The 18,958-nt window shown below is 39.6% G+C and overlaps 1 protein-coding gene across 1 annotated transcript in view; it reads left to right on the top strand.

Annotated features, from left to right (window-relative positions):
- Positions 1-18,958, top strand: part of LOC148363353 (tetraspanin-9-like) — a 407,202-nt gene that overhangs the window by 134,469 nt on the left and 253,775 nt on the right. The window contains exon 3 of the mRNA XM_088341017.1: positions 15,177-15,284. The gene's annotated coding sequence lies outside the window, so the exon portion shown is untranslated. The remainder of the gene's footprint in view (positions 1-15,176; positions 15,285-18,958) is intronic.

The raw sequence follows: 18,958 nt of genomic DNA, 5'->3' as shown, positions 1-18,958 counted from the left end.
TTTCCTTTCGTGAACTAATTCAGCCTTCAATCTGATCTTCGTGCCTACTTCCTTTAAAACCTTTCTTCAAAAACTTTGAACTTTCACTGTCCATCTAACAACTTCCTTACATGCTTTGCCAACAATACATTCCCTACATAACACTTTTTCCTTCTGCACCTTCTAACACCCCTTTTAGCTTACCAGCCTAAATGTAAAAATGACGTGTATTGATCTACGAGTCATTTTATCATTTTTATTCCCCTCAATGAATTTTCCCTCCATATTCATTGAAAATAATTATTCGCTATATTTTGATAATTTTGTACAAAACACCTTTTATCTCTATTCCATTCCAATTGGCTCAATTTGATTTTTCCCCCTTCTTTACAGTCCTTAATTTTCTAATTTAGAACTAAAAACCGGAATATTCTATCTTTATTTTTGTTATTGTATCTTTAGTAAGTGTTATTCTGGCATTAACTCATTTAATGCATCTAAAATAACTCAAACATAAGTTTTCTAAACTTAGCACACCTAAATTTATCGTTTTCCAATTGAAAAAACAAAAAAAAAATTGGACCGAAAAAAAATATATTTTTTGGAACCCCTTAGGCCCGCAGGCGTTATGTTGTACACCGTTAGCGTCAAACGCCGATTTCCCAAAAAACGAACGTTTTCGATTCCTAACGCGATGTGCTCTCGGTTCCACCCAAAAACAACAAATTTTAAACGGTCTTACTCTTAAAAAAAAAACGTTTCTCTCGTTGCAATGTGCACTTCGCTTCCTTTTTTTTTTCCTTTTAAAAATGCGCGCGCTCTCTCCTTTGCGGCAATGTTCCTTCGTATTTTTCTATTTTTTTTCTTTTCAGTTACGTGGGCCGATTAAAAGCTAGCTCAAACATATAAGACAAGAAGAATAAGAATATAGGAAAGAATACAAACATTTACACATTGAACAAACATAAAACATTTGACAAGACAGAGTGGGCCCACAAAAAATTAGTTTAATTTTAGACCAGGTACACTTTTTTATGAAGCCATGCAGTTTACTTAAACCTTATTTTATTTTATATAACCACAGAGGGACCCGTCCTTTTTTTGAAAAAGGACAATGGGAAAAGTGGGGGGTCGTCTCTGTACCCCTCCCCCTTACTTTTCTTTCCCATTCTACCGACCCCACCGTGGGGTTAGTGTCGACATTTTCCCGTCCCGAGGCAATCAATCCATTCCGTCTCAAACAAAAAGTTTGAGTATTTAAAATACTTCGTATTTTATTCTGATTCCTTTTGGGTATTTACTTAGCTAAGGTTTTGTAATGGCTTCTCAAGCCCACATATGGCGCCCGTCCAACACTATTGTCTCTCTCTGTGGCCAATTCAACTTTATCTTTTTATAAAAATGGCTTCGTTCTTAGAATTATTCCAAATTTTTATATTAGAAATGCATCTCTTACCGATCACTTCATCCTGGTTCGTTGACGGTGACGCGGACTTTGAAGGGTTTCCTTTGTTCTAGACCACGTGGTAGAATGGATTGTTTTTTTTTTTTTTTTTTTCAGCTTCAAAATACTACGTACCGTCCCGGGTTTCGACATCAAAAATGTTAGGGTTAATATTTTCGTAATAGGTTAAACTGGAGTGATCAGTAAGAGAGGCAAATGTAGTTTTAGAATTTATTCACTGCAGTGGGCAGACGGATTTAAAAAGTCTCACCGTCTCACAAGTTTCCCGCGTTGCAACCGGGTTTTGTTCAAAAGCGTGCGCATGCGCAGAAAGTATCAATGACGTCACACATACGTCTACGGTTCAAAGTTCGCACATGCGCAGTAATAACCAACGACGTCATATATATCTTTCGGTTCAAAAATGGTACAAAACAGCAGAAAACGAGTTGTAATATAAGTCAAGCACATCAGGATTATTTGTAACATAGAAGACAGAGAAATACACAATTAACTAAATATGACTAGCTTTGACAAAATCTTAAACCCTTTAACTTTTTTATTTGAACATTACCTATCTTTATTAGTATTTTCTTTTTTTAGATTTCCAAATCCCATAACTTGTGTTTTTGATACATTTAATGACGTAGTCGTTTCTGCCTACAATTCTTTTGAAGCGTGGGTCTCAAATGCGGTGCCCGCAGGCACCAGAAAGCCCGCTCAAAGCACCTGAGCATCCTGCGGACTGGTTATAAATAGCTCACCAGTGATTGGTTATAATGATTTTTGAGGAAATTTCATTTCTAACTGGCATGAGAATTTTTTGACATGCTTAATGTCTTTATATATCCTTTCAATGGTTGACTAGACTCATTTAAAGCCCTACTTCTAATAATTAACAGTTCAGGGATCCCTTAACATAGTAATAGTATTGCAACAACATAATAATAACATAAGTTATTATTTAAGAAATGCATTTCAAACTGGTAGCCCTTAGCACTAATCAATTACAAAAAAAAATAACTTTCAGGTTCAAAAATGTTTGACACCCCTACTCTAAAGTAATGTTGAGTTTGCAGGCAGGCCGTGGCCAACCCATTAAATCCAAAATGATATTGATTTTATGCATTCCTTTTTTATTTCATTACCCAGCTGCAGAAAATGTTGCATTATTGATGAGCCATACATGAATAACATCCAATAACCACATGGCAGAGTAATATTTCTACAGCTGCATAGTTTTGGTGTGCACTTACTTCAATGTGGTGTTCAATGTTATCCTGTGTTTTATTTGTTGTTGTTGTTTTTAATTGTGCTTGCTCTTGAGCATCGTTCTCTGAGTCCACCTGTTTTCCCTCCCACACAGCTCATCTCAGGCACTGAATCACTTGTGCTCACAAAGGATGGCTTGAAAACAAAATATTTGTCCTAAAAGCATTGACTTCTTGGTAAACACATTTTAAATACTGTTTGCGTATCACTGGCGTTCTTGCATACAATTGAAGGATCAATAATGACCACATGAACTGGCGGTCTTTGAAAATTAAATGTTAATTTATGAACAAAACCGTACAGCTCATCTCATGCACTGAATCACTTGTAATATAGAAGAATGGCTTTGTATGGTCCCCTGAAATCATATCTGACATTTTTAGTTCCTTGAAGCATTCATGTTTAGTAGATCAAATTTTCCGCAACGTATTATTTCAATCTCTGTATCCATTTTATGAATTGATTATGACATCCTTACTTGAGTAAAAATATTGGAGTCCATGTAATGTTTGACAAAATATACCATTTTTTTTGAGCGAGAAAAAAAGAATCATCCTTATACATTTGGTTATTTCATTACACGTATTTCTTTTTTCTTTTTTTTTCTCTTCTTTTGAACATACAAACAAAAGTCAAAAAAGAAGAATAAAGGAAAACAAAAAAAATAAAAATAAAAAGCAAAAAAATGCACTATAGGGGAATATCTACCATGCACAAGTTACTATTAAAAGTCCATTCTACATTGTTTGTAAATCCTTAGTTTTCCATCCTCAATGTTTCCCATTTCTCCATAAATTGTTTTTCCTTACTTGTAATTCGAAATATATACATTTAGTTTTTTTATACTTTCAATCTTTCAAAGAAAACCTTTTTGTTTATGGAGTTGGGCTTGATTTTTTTGTTTGTTTGTGCTATCTCTGTTTGAAATATTGCAGAGATAAAGTTTAACCTAAAATCATGTCCAAATGTGAACCTTTTCTGAATATTGTATTTCATGTTTAACAAATTAATTTGCGATTGAATAAAGTCCTTACAGACATGAAAAACTACACCAAAAGATGACGCGGATAAACTACTCTATGCGTGTCGTAAGAGGCGACTAAAGTGGAGGGAGCGAGGGGACTGGGGATCCTCTCCTCTCTATCTTTACTCCCTAAGAGACAGTGAGCCAAACAACTTAGGTGCAGAGGTGCCTAACCTGTTTGGGTGTTTGGGTATTTGGGTTGAACATGGTCCAAAAATGTTTGTGTGTGTGTGTGTTTTTTGGTTGTTTTTTTGCTTTTTAGTTTTCCCTTTTTTTTTCATTTGTTATTGTATGTTTGTCTTGCTGTCGGTCACCCATCTTGAGGGATATGACTAAGGTAACCCATGATAACCCATGCTGATTTGTGTGCCCACTTCAGATTTCTTGACAATCTCAGGCTTCATTTCCACACTTATCATATGTTTGCTTTCAATATTATCATCACTCCAAAGCTTTGGAACCATTGGCCCTTTTATAGCGCGTGACGTCACAGTCAAAGCTGGAGGCAAAATTTTACTCCGCACTGGTCAACACACAGGTGAAAACAAGCATCCATTTCTGCAAGTTGGATGTTAAAATGTTCTGTTTGTGTGCCAGAATCTATCTATCTATCTATCTATCTATCTATCTATCTATCTATCTATACATAGAGCTTATTTTCAAAGTTGCAAAATGTCACCGACAAAAATGGCGGCGCCCTGTACGGCTGCGGCTGCATCTGCTCCCAACAGTTTCTCTTATTTTGGTCAAAAACCCCAGTCTTCGATTCAGTTTTTGAGGGCGAACAAAAAAGATAATTCTAACTCTAGATTAAAATACGATCGAAGTTTTTTGCTGGATATGCGAACATCCAGAAATCCAACGCTCATTTCTAGGATCACTCTGGAGTGTTTACTTAGCCTCGGAGTGCTACGTCAACAAGACCCAGCGGCCTACAAAGCAGCGAAGAAAAGTGGAAAGAGGAAGCGCTGTGACCGGGGGAGGAAACGAGGTTGTCGGGCCGGGCTAACGGCTAGGCTGAAGGCTAAACCCTTTAAATCGCCTCTCCCATCTATTTTCCTCTCCAACGTTCGCTCCCTGGACAACAAACTGGACCATTTACAAGTGGAACTTACATCGAACCGCGAGATGACGAACTGTTGCGCTATAATTCTGACGGAGACATGGCTAAACTCATCTATCTCGGATGACGCTGTTAGCATTGTGGGGCTAACTGCTTTCCGCGCTGATAGAAGCGGCGAGCTCACCGGTAAGAGCAGGGGTGGCGGACTATGCATTTATACCAACAACAACTGGTGTAGAAATGCTAAGATAATCTCGAATCACTGCTCACGAAACATTGAACTTTTGACGGTGATCTGCAGACCCTACTACCTACCGAGGGAGTTTAGTGCTACCATCATTACTGCCGTGTACGTGCCACCCAGCGCTAATACTAAGGAGGCAATGGACGTTCTCTACCGAACTGTGAGTGAACTGCAGCATGCTTACACCGAGTGCATTTTCATTGCGGCGGGGGACTTTAACCAGGCCAACATGAAAACAGTTCTCCCGCATTTCCACCAGCATGTCAACTTTGCTACAAGAGGTAGGAACACATTAGACTTGACCTACACAAATATCAGAGGAGCATACAGAGCAGCCCCCCGCCCCCACCTTGGCTCATCAGATCACCTTTCTGTTATGCTAATTCCTGCATACAAGACCCTGCTAACCAGAGAAAAACCTACAGTGAAGCAGGTGAGGGTGTGGACTGAGGGGGCAATGGAGGCACTACAGGACTGCTTTGAATGCACAGATTGGGACATGTTTAAATCGGCTGCCACTTACAACAACAAAATAAACATAGATGAGTACGCCATGTCTGTGTCAGCCTACATCAGTAAATGCGCAGAAGACATCAGCAATACCAAAACCATCTGCACCCGTGCCAATCAGAAGCCCTGGATGACTGCTGAGATACGCAAACTGCTAAAGGTACGGAACCTTGCCTTTAAATCTGGTGACGAGGAGGCGCTGAGATCAGCGAGGGCTAACCTGAACCGTGCTATCAGACTAGCAAAGCGATCGCACAGTCAAAAAATCCAGAACCGTTTCCTCACCACAACCAACACCAGGGATATGTGGAAAGGCATTCAGGCCATCACCAGATACAAGCCAACCACCGCCCCTGTGCAGGACACTAGCATGGACTTTCTGAATGACCTCAACAACTTCTTTGGGAGGTTCGAGGCACAAAATGGCACCCCTGCAGCGAAACCGGTTCCAAATCAGGACGAAAGAGCGCTCCACCTGGACTCAACTGACGTGAGGAAGACCCTGAGAAGGGTCAACACACGGAAGGCTCCAGGCCCGGACAACATCCCAGGGCGGGTCCTTAGGGAGTGCGCCGATCAGCTGGCTTTTGTACTAACAGACATTTTCAACACCTCGCTAGACCAAGCCACTGTACCATCATGCTTTAAGATTGCCACCATCATCCCAGTGCCAAAGAAACCCCAGATCTTATCATTCAATGATTACCGGCCCGTTGCACTGACTCCCATCATAATGAAGTGCTTTGAGAGACTGGTTAAAGAGCACATCACCTCCACTCTCCCCTCCTCACTCGACCCCTTTCAGTTTGCCTACCGGACAAACCGCTCCACCGGGGATGCCATCTCCTCTGCGCTTCACCTGAGCCTGACACACCTAGAGGAGAAGAACACCCATGTGCGGATGCTGTTCCTGGACTTCAGTTCAGCATTCAACACTGACAGACCCCAGTCAGTGCGGATTGGTCAGAACATCTCCGATGTCATCAACCTCAGCACGGGCTCCCCCCAAGGCTGTGTCCTGAGCCCCTTGCTGTTCACCCTGATGACACACGACTGCGTCCCTAGGTCCGCCACAAACCACATCGTGAAGTTTGCGGACGACACAACAGTGGTGGGCCTCATCAGGGACGACAACGACCTGGCCTACAGAGAGGAGGTGGAGCAGTTGGTGGGCTGGTGCAGGGACAACAGCCTGGTCCTGAATGTTGACAAAACTAAAGAGATCATTGTCGACTTCAGAAAAAAACAGCCCAACCATGCCCCACTTTTCATCAACAACAAGGCTGTGGAGGTTGTCAGCAGCATCAAGTTCCTAGGGGTGCACATCACAAACAAACTCACCTGGTCCGTGAACACTGCATCACTGGTTAAGAGGGCACAGCAGCGCCTGTACTTCCTGCGGAGGATGAGGAGAGCCCGCCTGCCCCCACCCTCCCTCATCACATTCTACAGGGGCACCATAGAGAGTATCCTGACCAGCTGTATCTCTGTGTGGTGTGGAGGCTGCATCGCTACCGAATGGGGTAGTGTGAGGAGAGTGACGAGGACAGCAGAGAAAATCATCGGGACTTCTCTTCCCTCCATTCAGGACATTGGCCAGAAGCGCTGCCTATCCCAAGCTAAGAACATTATCAAGGACCCCTCTCACCCCCATCATGGACTGTTCACTCTGCTAGCCTCTGGGAAGAGGTACTGCAGTGTGCGGTGCAGGACCACCAGGTTCCACAATAGTCTTGTCCCCCTGGCCATTAGACTGTTAAATGGTCACTCAAACACATAGTAAATCTAAATTGCTGCTAATCTGTACATCTGTGGGTTCTGTTTGACTTTTTGCACTACTGGCAGTTCTGTATAGCTAGCCACTCCTTGCACATCTGTTTCTCTGCACTATCGTACTTACAGTGTTATTGTTACAGTGTTATTGTTCTGTTTACCTGACTTGTTTACCTGATTGCCCATCTTGCACATCTGGTTGGCTACTCCTCTTGCACTATTTGCGCTACTGTAAAATACTATACATAGCCATAATTATTTAGTATATTATTAGCACTCAATACTACAACTCAATACAACATTTTATTTATATCTGTACATTCAAGGAAACTGTGCGGGTCAGATGTATCGACATTTCGTTCTGTATACACGTGTACTAGAATGACAATAAAGTAGATCTGAATCTGAATCTGAATCTGAGTCTTACCCCCTAATTGTGTTCCATTACACAAAAGAACAATCGCTGTGCAGTTTGGTCTAAATAAAATACATTTTAGAGGTAGCTCAATTGCTGAGAAGTTTGGCGTTTTCGATCAGTTTTCTTAAACGGGAGTTCTAGAGATCCTGAGATAAGCCACAGATGTGTGAGTATTTATCGCCAACAATTATTACCCACAAGTCATTACTCAGCAAGATCAGTCCAATTCAACTAGTATAGTTTCCCTTGAGCTATTTTTGAGGACAAGGCCAGCAGACCTTCTTTGTCCCCCAAGAAGTGATTGACATTCATTGATCAGCATTAGGTAAATATTCAGTACATTCAAACATTTCTCACTTACATAATCTTAGCTTGCACTAAATACATTTTCCTCACCATGGTACAGTTTGATATTACATCTCAATAAATAGTCAAGGAACATATTGGCGAGCCTTTCTCATCATCCATATTGCAGGAGGTCTTCCCATGAGCAACATGGTTTCAAGAAAGAAGTGTATTTGCTTGGTACTCATGTGTCTGAACTAACTGGAAGCAAGCTACCATCAGTTCACATGGCTCTTGATTTCTTTATCAACACTTGGAATTGCACAAGCCCATCAGAGCGTCTTCCGCAGTGACAGTGAAAGAAATAAGAGCTTGCTCTGTCCACTCCACGCATCGGCCCGGTATTGCAGTACCTCCGGGAACGGTGCATTCGCAATGATCGCAGCAAGGCTTTAGGGCTAGGACCTTAGCTTGGCCTTTTGGCTGAGAGTAAGTGTCCTCCTAGGCTTTGTAGCGTTTTATGAACTGACCGATAACGGATAATGGATAATGAATAACGAAGATAGAACAAAAACCCTTAAAAACCCCAAAACCCCATCATCATAAGAGCTTGCTCTGTCCACTCCACGCATCGGCCCGGTATTGCATTACCTCCGGGAACGGTGCATTCGCAATGATCGCAGCAAGGCTTTAAGGCTAGGACCTTAGCTTGGCCTTTTGGCTGAGAGTAAGAGTCCCGGCTCCTAGGCTTTGTAGCGTATTATGAACTGACCGATAACGGATAATGGATAATGAATTAAGAAGATCTTAGAAAAAAGCAAGAATTACAATTCGAGATCAGCAAAATTGTCAGACTAAACTTGAAAAACATTTTCAAGCATGGAATTTGCTAAAAAAGAACAAAGGATGACAAATAGCAACACAAAAAGCCAAGGAAAGTGAGTCCAAAGAAGAAATTGATGACTAGTTTCACATTGCTCAGGCTAATGCTCTCAACATTATGACAATTCCAGAAGACAAAGAGTTTTTGTTGGCTCAAAGAGCAAAGGGAAGAAAGGGTTCAATGACAGGTATTGACCAAAAAATTTGCAAAGAAAAAAGACTTGAAGAAAAACAAGAAAAGACCTTGAAATGACGCCTAGAATCTGAAGCTGAGCAAAGAATTGCGAATGTGTCTGTTCAATTATCTTGTAGCAGTAGTAGTTCAGAAGATGCTAAACCAGAAACAAGTCATGACATATCAGGTGTTGATATCTCAGAGAGGAAGAGAGGCAGGAAAAATGTTGTAACGTGAAGGCCTGAATCATGGCACCTCTCGCTGTAAGTGACCCTCTCACTGATTTGCAGCTTTTAAAGTCTTTGGTGGGATATTCAAACATAAATGCTGCAATATCTAAGGCTGCCCTTCAGAAATTCTCCAATCAACTGTGGTATCACAGAAACGGTTACACTTGCTTTCTTTGACAATCAAGTCAGTGCATCAACGAAACAACTCATGGTGGCTCTGATGAAAAATAAGGACAACATAGATGAAAATGCTGAACAGTATTTTCAAAAGAGGATATCTGTAGATTTAGACTCTGTTACGAGCAAATGTCTAGAAGACTTTGTGTCCTCTAGATCTAGCACTTTCTTCAAAATCATGGACCTTCCTGTTGGTTATCCCGATGTTGAACCACAGGAATGGGAATCACTGGATGACTTAAAACAAGCTTTGGAAACTGATCAGGCAATCAGTGTAGTCAATAATCTTGCAGAACGAGGTTTGGCACTGATTCAGGAATACTGGGGTCATATCACAAAAGATGAAACTGATCTGCAGCATTTACGGCAAATTTCTGAAAAACACTGCAAAACTTTTCCTGACAGCTGACTCTAACTAAGAACTGAGTTTTTCTCATTGTTTGTATTATGTACCTAAGCCATCATTATTTTGTGTGTGTAATCAGCTTAATGGGCGCTAATCCAAATTTATACAGTGATTGAGCTACTTGTAAATATCAACTTACATGACTGAAACTTCTGCTGTGTAGTTTTTAGTGGAAGTGGAACATTTTTGTGTGATAAGATAAAAGAATACATGAAAAAAATATATATTGGTCATACAAACTCCACCCTAATATATATCTATATGTATATATATATATACATATATAGATATATATACATATATATATATATATATATATATATATATATATATATATATATATATATATATATATATATATATATATATATATATATATATATATATATATATACAGTGCATCCGGAAAGTATTCACAGCGCTTCACTTTTTCCACATTTTGTTACGTTACAGCCTCATTCCAAATTGTATTTATTTAATCTCTTATCTCAAAATTCTAAACAAAACACTCCATTATGACAATGTGAAAAAAGTTTTTTTTTTAACTTTTTTTGAATGTATTAAAAATATAAAACTAAGAAATCACATTTACATAAGTATTCACAGCCTTTGCCATGAAGCTCAAAATTGAGCTCAGGTGCATCTGTTTTCCACAGATCATCCTTGAGATCTTTCTACAGCTTAATTGGAGTCCACCTGCTTTAAATTCAGTTGATTGGACATGATTTGGAAAGGCACACACCTGTCTATATAAGGTCCCACAGTTGTGTGTGCATGTCAGAGCACAAACACCAAGCATGAAGTCAAAAGAACTGTCTGTAGACCTGCGAGACAGGATTGTCTTGAGGCACAAATCTGGGAAAGGATACAGAAAAATGTCTGCTGCTTTGTAGGTCCCAATGAGCACAGTGGCCTCCATTATTCGTAAATGGAAGACATTTGGAACCACCAGGACTCTTCCTAGAGCTGGCCGGCCTTCTAAACTGAACAATCGGGGAAGAAGGGCTTAGTCAGGGAGGTGACCAAGAACCCGATGGTCACTCTGTCAGAGCTCCAGCGTTCCTCTGTGGAGAGAGGAGAGCCTTCCAGAAGGACAACCATCTCTGCAGCAATCCACCAATCAGGCCTGTATGGTAGAGTGGCCAGACGAAAGCCACTCCTTAGTAAAATGAACATGGAAGCCCGTCTGGAATTTGCCAAAAAGCACCTGAATGACTCTCAGACCATAGGAAACAAAATTCTCTGGTCTGATGAGACAAAGATTGAACTCTTTGGTGTGAATGCCAGGCGGCATGTTTGGAGGAAACCAGGCACCGCTCATCACCAGGCCAATACCATTCCCACAGTGAAGCATGGTGGTGGCAGCATCAGCAGGACAACGACCCAAAGCACACAGCCAAGATCTCAAAAGATTGGCTTCAGAACCACTCTGTGAATGTCCTGGGGTGGCCCAGACAGAGTCCAGACTTGAATCCGATCGAACATCTCTGGAGAGATCTGAAAATGGCTGTGCACAAACGTCTCCCATCCAACCTGATTGAGCTTGAGACTTATTGCAAAGAAGAATGGGCAAAACTGCCTAAAGATAGGTGTGCTAAACTTGTGGGATCATATTCAAAAAGACTTGAGGCTGTATTTGCTGCCAAAGGTGGATCAACAAAGTATTAAGCAAAGGCTGTGAATACTTATGTAAATGTGATTTCTTAGTTTTCTATTTTTTATAAATTCAAAAAAAGGGAAAAAAAACGTTTTCACATTGTCATAATGGAGTGTTTTGTGTAGAATTTTGAGATAAGAGATTAAATTAATACAATTTGGAATGAGGCTGTAACATAGCAAAATGTGGAAAAAGTGAAGCGCTGTGAATACTTTCCGGATGCACTGTATATATATGTATATATATATATATATATATATATATATATATATATATATATATATATAAATCGGGTACATTTGTGTGGAGTTTTTCTGGGTTGAACTGCTAGGTCTGTGGCACATTTTGGTGAGGACATCAGATCTGGACCCCTTAAAAAGAAAAACCTGGATTTTCAGGATTCTATTTTATGAAATCAACCGAATTTGGCTCACACCATTATCATCACCAGTTGAGGAAAGGCAGAACCTACAGAGTTTTCATCTTGCAGCTGTGATGTTGCCCTGGATGTTGAAGCACTCATGTTCATTTGTCACCACTGACACTGTTAGTGCCAACAAACATTAGAGTGAATTACAAACTGAGAAAAATATGATTACAACAGAATATAAAATTGTTCCTATGATTGCCTTTCCCATTTATTATTACATCTGTGACAGTATATCATTTGGTTTTAAACTTCTAAAGTTTATTCCAATAAAACAGTTATGTCTTTGAAGCAAGTGTGAAGTGACATAATCCTGCTGGCGGTATCCACATCCGTGACATGAAGTGTTGAACTCTGAAGTGCTGCAGATCAATGACTGAGTGTAATATGACAGCTTGGCTGATGAGATGGTGCAAGGGGTTCATAAATCTGCTCTGTGGAACACCATAGACCTTGGCACAGGGCCAACCTTTGAAACATCTCTCATAGCGGCAAATAAAAGTTTATGTGGGTTTGGTGTGTCAGCTTTGTTCAGACTACATCCCACAACATGAGTTGGCCCTTTCTGAATACTCAGCAGCTGATGCTGGATATAAATATTATCTTCATTCATTCACAACCGATTTGAGCACCTATTCCATGAATCGACTGGAAGTACCTGTCTGTTCACTCGTGTTAATGGGTTATCTGTCATTCTTTAGTGACTTAAAAAAAAATATTGCAAAAAAGTTTTCACAAACGGCGTCATCTGGGATGATGGCACATGGCCTTCTTTAAAAGTGGAGTGGGGTTGAGGTGTCTTTAAAAGTTGAAAGTGGGACATTTTCTCAATTAAGTCTGCGTCACAAAAGCCCAACTGAGTTCAAAGAGCCCTTACATTTGTTTTCCGTCACACTATTCTGCTTTTATCAAAGCTGTTTGTGGTGGAACACATAAGGTCCAGGCGGAATGGATTTGTTGACTAACTTCATTCTTGTTCCCCCGTTTTTGGTTTTGTTTCTATTTGTTAGTGAAGCATGAAAATGGTTAGAGTAAGAACAAGCCTGTTTTCAAATACAGTCCTTACCTCAACTCAAACCCCAAGAAATATGAAAACGATGTGTTTTTTGGAGTGTGCCCAAGAAATGCATGTCTATGCACATGCATCAAGCACATGTGTACAAGTACGCTCGTTTCTTAAACGTGATCAAATAAACTATTCTTTTTCAATCCTTTTTGGGGTTTGGTTTTTTTTTTTTTATTCTACTTCAAAATGGCGTTTTCTAACACTTACCATTTTCATGCTACACTGACAAATAGAAATAGAGATAAACCTGTGGGAACGAGTATGATTTAACTCTAAGGCACTCCAATTCCTTCTACCTATTGTGCTCTGTGGCCCCAAGCAGCTTTGTCAAAAGCAAGATAAAAGTAAATAGGCACCATGGAAAATAAAACATAAGCTCTCTTTTCATTCGGTTGGGCATTGTTAACACATACTTAAGAGATAAATTATTTAACTTTCAACTTTTTAAGGACAGCTCACACCACGTACCCCACCTTAAAATGTCCATTACTATAGGCACCCAACAGAAAGTTGCAGGATACTTTTTTCATTTGGTTTGATTCAAATCATTCAAAATGATGCAAACCCGAGTGTAACGCGACTGTACATATCCCCATCCAAGTACTGAAATGTGCCCTGTGGGAGCAGGTGTTGTGGAGAAGCTTAACAAAAGCTAATTTTTCACAATCCGAATCCCTGGCTACCTCGCGCTTCATTTATCATTGTTCCACTCGGGGAAAAATATTTGATTAAAACAAAAAGATTTTTTTTAAAAGCGACAAAAAAAAACACACATATGCTTACCTCACCTTTTAAGAACGTTTCAGGAAGCCGATTCGTCATTCCATTTAAAAAGATATATCTTAAATTAAAAAAAAAGATCAATGATTGCTTCCCACACCCACGGCACCTTTCTCTAAGGGTGGGGGGAAGTCAAGATTCATGTCATTTGTCCAGCACCTCTTGACTTGAGATCTCCGATGCCAGTTGGCCACTTCATATAATAGCGTCTTTCATACTGTATTGTGTCCGTTACATGCTCTATGTTCTTCTGCATCATGCTGCAAACAATTAATCTACATTGCCAGATTTCTTCCCTTTTTTTCAGTTCACAAGAGGCACCCAACAAGTAGTGGGCGGGATCACTGGTACCTTCTTTTTGGTTCTACAACTTTTGCATAAAATGAAAGTAAACACGGGCCATATGTAACACGTTTTGGTTGGCAACTTTTACGTTTGCTTGTATACATCAAACAAAATGAGATGTATTTATGTATTGACTTGATTTCCATGTGATCAGATCAGAGGGAATTACAGAGAAGTGCAATTAAGGGAACATTACTGCGCAAGGGAAAAAGGCTGAGTTGGTTAGGTATTGATTTTTCTGAGGGCTTCTTCCAGTAGCTGCTGGATTTTTGTCGTCTCCCCGAATGTTTAAAACATGGAATCCAGGTCCTAAAACGGGCACCAGCGAGCAGAACCTGTATTGTGGAAAAGAGGCAATGCTGAATGCTGTATTTGTTCAAGCATTGGCACCTAGAAACTATGGAAGTTGTTCTGTTCTTCTCTTTTTTCTTTTTTTTTTTGCATACTCAGGCAGATGTCTTCTGACCCTTATTTTTCACCCTGCAGTAATAAAGAGCTCAAAATGGAATACATTACTAGTGACAGTCCAACAACTATCATTATCAAAAATGTTTAAAGCTGGAGAGATTATCCTCCTAATTTATGTCACATTCTGTGCAAAATAATGGTGTTAATGAGTTAATGTTAAAAAAGGCTTTCGGCCTAAGAAATGCTCTCATGAGCACTGTACATGAATACACTGTTAAGACATACACAGAGAACAAAAAAAACATAATAGGAAATTTGTCATATAGCTAGTTTGTTAAAATTATTCACAATCGAAGATCTTTCATTGTTTTACACTGAGCCAAGGTCAGTATTGTTTCTGACCAAAGTCAACTAATATAATGACTTCCTCTTTTTTTAGTGCTGAAATGATAGAAGTTAAAGTTGTCATATGACAGAATTCATTTGTTCATCTTCTAGCCACCTGTTCTCACGACAACAAAATACAAGAAAACAATACCATGAGGCTATGGAACATAAATGCAAATCTAGATTGAACAATTTTACTAAAGTTGTAAATCTTATGATGACAGAACACACAGCATCGCTCTCAAGCGAAGCAGATTTCTTCCTGGCTCTTGGAATCACTAGTAGACCAGCATTTTCAAAGCGGAGACTCCGAGCAGGAACCTAAGGCGCAAGTAAGTGAAAAGATAAAAAAGGACAACACCATTACAATGTTTCTATGTTAATAATGGATCTTTATCAAAACATCTTAAACGGACAGGGAGCCAGTGCATGTCAACAAACTTATTTGTCCTAGTCAAAAGTCTCGATGTAGCATTTTGCACCAGCTGAAAGTTTTTGATGCTAGACATCGAGAGACTGGAGAGCAATGCATTACAGTAATAAAAACGAGATGAAACATATGCATTATTCATGATCTCAGCATTAGATTTAAACAGCATCGGGCGAAGCTTCCCAATGTTGCGAAGATTGAAAAAGGTATTCTAGTCATTTTACTTATATGTAACTTAAACATGGAGAGAACAGGAAAACTCTCCATATAGTGAACAGTGGTGGGATTGCACCTGCGATCAGTAAACTGTTAGGTAGACGTGTTAACCAGTAACCAACCACACCATATACAGTGTTCTCGTTTGCCTGCGTCCCTGTGTCCTAGACGCTTTATTTTTGCTGGGGACGCATCGTGTCAAATCAACTTGCGTCCCCGGGACGCAACTTTTTTGACACGAAATTGTCATTAGCATTTTTTAACAAAGATTTACCGCACTCCAAAGTTTTCGGCAGGCAGATCCGCCATTGTTGTTTTGAGATAGAATAGAATAGAATAGAATATACCTTTATTGTCATTGTTACAAAATGGGTTAACATATTGTGACAACGAAATTGGGCATGACACTCCAGTTTTACACATTCACAGTGAGGTATGAGCCAAGAAGATAAGGTTATAAAACAAGGGGGATAAGGCTATAGTTATAATTTACATGGTATTTACACAAGAAATGTCGGCATGTGGGATGTTACATACAGTTGTTATCGTGATACCGTTGGTATCGTAAGGGTTGTGCAATATTGCATTTGGTGCAAAGTCATCATAGTGCAAAAAAATAGTCAGCATATGCATTGGTGCAAACAGACATCATAGTGCAGAAAAAAGAAATGGTCAGACATTGTGCAAGGTGAGCAGTAAACGTAGTGCAGTCGACATGTGCAAGAACATAGATATGAGTACCATTATATTCGTATGAGGTAGTGTTGGCACGAGTTTTCAGTTTTTTTGTGCGGTGTCTGTTTTGAGCAGTGAACAAACATAGTGCAGTCAGCATGTACGTGAGTACCATTTTACATTCATGTGAGGTAGTTTTTTGCAAGAGTTTTCAGTTTTTTGTGCGGTGTCTGTTTAGGGTGGTAATGGCTGTGGGGAAGAAACTGCCTGTTTGTTTTTGCTTTGTGTGACCTGTAGCGCTTGCCGGAAGGCAGCAGGTTGAAGAGGTGGCGGCCGGGGTGAGAAAAGTCCTTGATGATGTTTTCTGCTCTGCTGAGGTAGCGAGAGCAGGCAATGTCCTCCAGACTGGGCAGAGAGCAACCGACGATTTTCTGGGCTGTTTTGATGATCCTCTGGAGCTTTTTCCTGTCTGCTGCTGTGCACCCAGCATACCACACCGTAATGCAGTATGTTAGAATGCTCTCCACTGTGGCTTTGTAAAAGGACACGCGGTTCGAGTTTTCGTCTGCACGCCTATCTCGAGTTCGAGTTGTGTAGTGAAAGTCCGTTTCTTTTTAGAGAACCGGCTTTTTCGGCTCAACTCATTAAAGATGAAATGGCTCACTTGCTTTGATGCATTATATTACGAATGATTATGTTGTATAAAGAAGTTAAGAAAAACATGAAGTATAAAAGGAGAAAATGAAAAAAGACAGGTTTGTGGTGATCCCTTTTAATCAGTGTATTACCGACAATAATTTAATGCAGAAAATGAATTAATAATTTGAATAAGAAAATTATTCTACTTAATTATATTTGCATGTATTTTTTCCTTCAACAGTGAACGTCCAAGCGACCTCATTCATGTCGAGCAACTCAGTCTCTCACAACAAAATGTTCATTAACAATATGTATGATATAAGAAAACACATGTTATTGACACATGATATAACACGTTAAACTACATAAATAAACATGTTTGAGAAAAATTTTGTATTTTGTAAGGGAAAATACGACAGTTTGTAAGGCCATGGAGAACACTAAATTTTGGGTACCCATAGATTTCTGTTGGAACCCAACACTTTTCAGAGGTAATATGAACACTGCATATATATACAGAAATTAAAATTAAGTATTTAAAATTAAGTATCTATCACTGATCATTGAATGACTAAAATATTAGTTAAAAGACTACAGAGCAGCAGAAAGAAAAAAATGAGATCGGCTTTTAGTTTTCAATCACCTTTACTCTGCGGTGTCAGCAATATGTCTTATGTATTAATCCCGGTAAAGCTGCTCTATAACCCTTGTTGAACAGCCTTCAAAATGTAATTATATTCCCATTCTAGGTGGACCTAGGGTTGATGCTATATCAAATGTTCAGTATGTTCATTTTCACATTCTGCAAGTCCACCCTTTTTGCCGCAGCTCAACATGCATAGAGCAGTCAACAGATTAGAAATGTGCCCTTTTAATGTATGCATTTATGTACCAAAAGCAACTAACTCCAGCACAGGAGGGATCGACTACCCCATGCATATTAATAGTAATTCCTTTAGCAACCTTAAGGTACAGCAGACACCAGCAAATAGATAAGGACGACTGACTCAACACGGCCACTGGCATTGCCACCCATAAATATAGAAATGAATTATAATCATTAAGTCTGCAGCTTTTTTACTCAATTACATATTGTGTCATTGTTTTTTGTTTACAAATGCATGCCTAATCTTATTACAAGAACTTGACGAGTGGAACATGCCCATCGAAAATTCTGTCTCCAGATGAGCTTTAAGCAATACTGGTAATTTTGGAATTAAATGCAGGGTAGCATTCTTTTTTTCTTGGAAATGTCATGAACATTGGATAATAGAAACATTCTTCCCTTGAGTTGGTTACCATAAAATCCAAACTATAGAACGCACCAGATTATAAGCCGCACCCAACACATTTTGGGTCATTTGCCACTTTTGTACTTACACAAGCCGCATATGTGTATAAGCCGCGTGCGCCCGCAGTAAAACTTGTAATACAATCACAGGTTTACCCCAGAGTAGGCTGTAAGTGACACAATTGTAACTAAATAGATAGTACACAATACTAGAACCACAATCGGCATTATGAATGGAAAATGATACCCGTAATTAACGTATGATGCAGACTTGTAAAGTCCGGGTCCCGTTGAAAGTAATCCAAGGAAACAAAATCTATATTACCAAAGTTAAGGGTGGGAAAAATATATATCCACTATTGTCCGCTGCGACAACAGACAGATCTACCGGTAACTCAGCTTCACCCCACTTCCCTTCAGCCCGTGTTTGCTCCGCCCCTTCTTTTTGATTTGTCCGTAGAACACATAACAGAATAAATCTCTAAAATAAATACATTACAAAAATATACAGTTGCAAATACATATTATACATGGCTACACATATTTACGAAGAAAGACGGTACACCGAGAGAGTTTTCAAAGCTTTAATAATAATAATATAACTTTCATCCCAAACCTTGCCTTTGAAAGGTACCAACACGCTAGTAGGATCACGCTCGCAATGCATCAAACGTGCATGTCAAAAAAAAGCATCCCGTAATTTTGAAATTCACTGTAGATCGTCCTCAACTTCCTCTTCATAACTATTGCCTTCA

Source organism: Urocampus carinirostris, chromosome 7 (assembly GCF_059441175.1).
Source record: "Urocampus carinirostris isolate Australia breed hairy pipefish chromosome 7, RoL_Ucar_1.0, whole genome shotgun sequence".
In the NCBI taxonomy this organism is placed as follows: domain Eukaryota; kingdom Metazoa; phylum Chordata; class Actinopteri; order Syngnathiformes; family Syngnathidae; genus Urocampus; species Urocampus carinirostris.
Note: the sequence above shows the minus strand (reverse complement) of the source record. Positions and strands in the feature narration are given on the sequence as shown.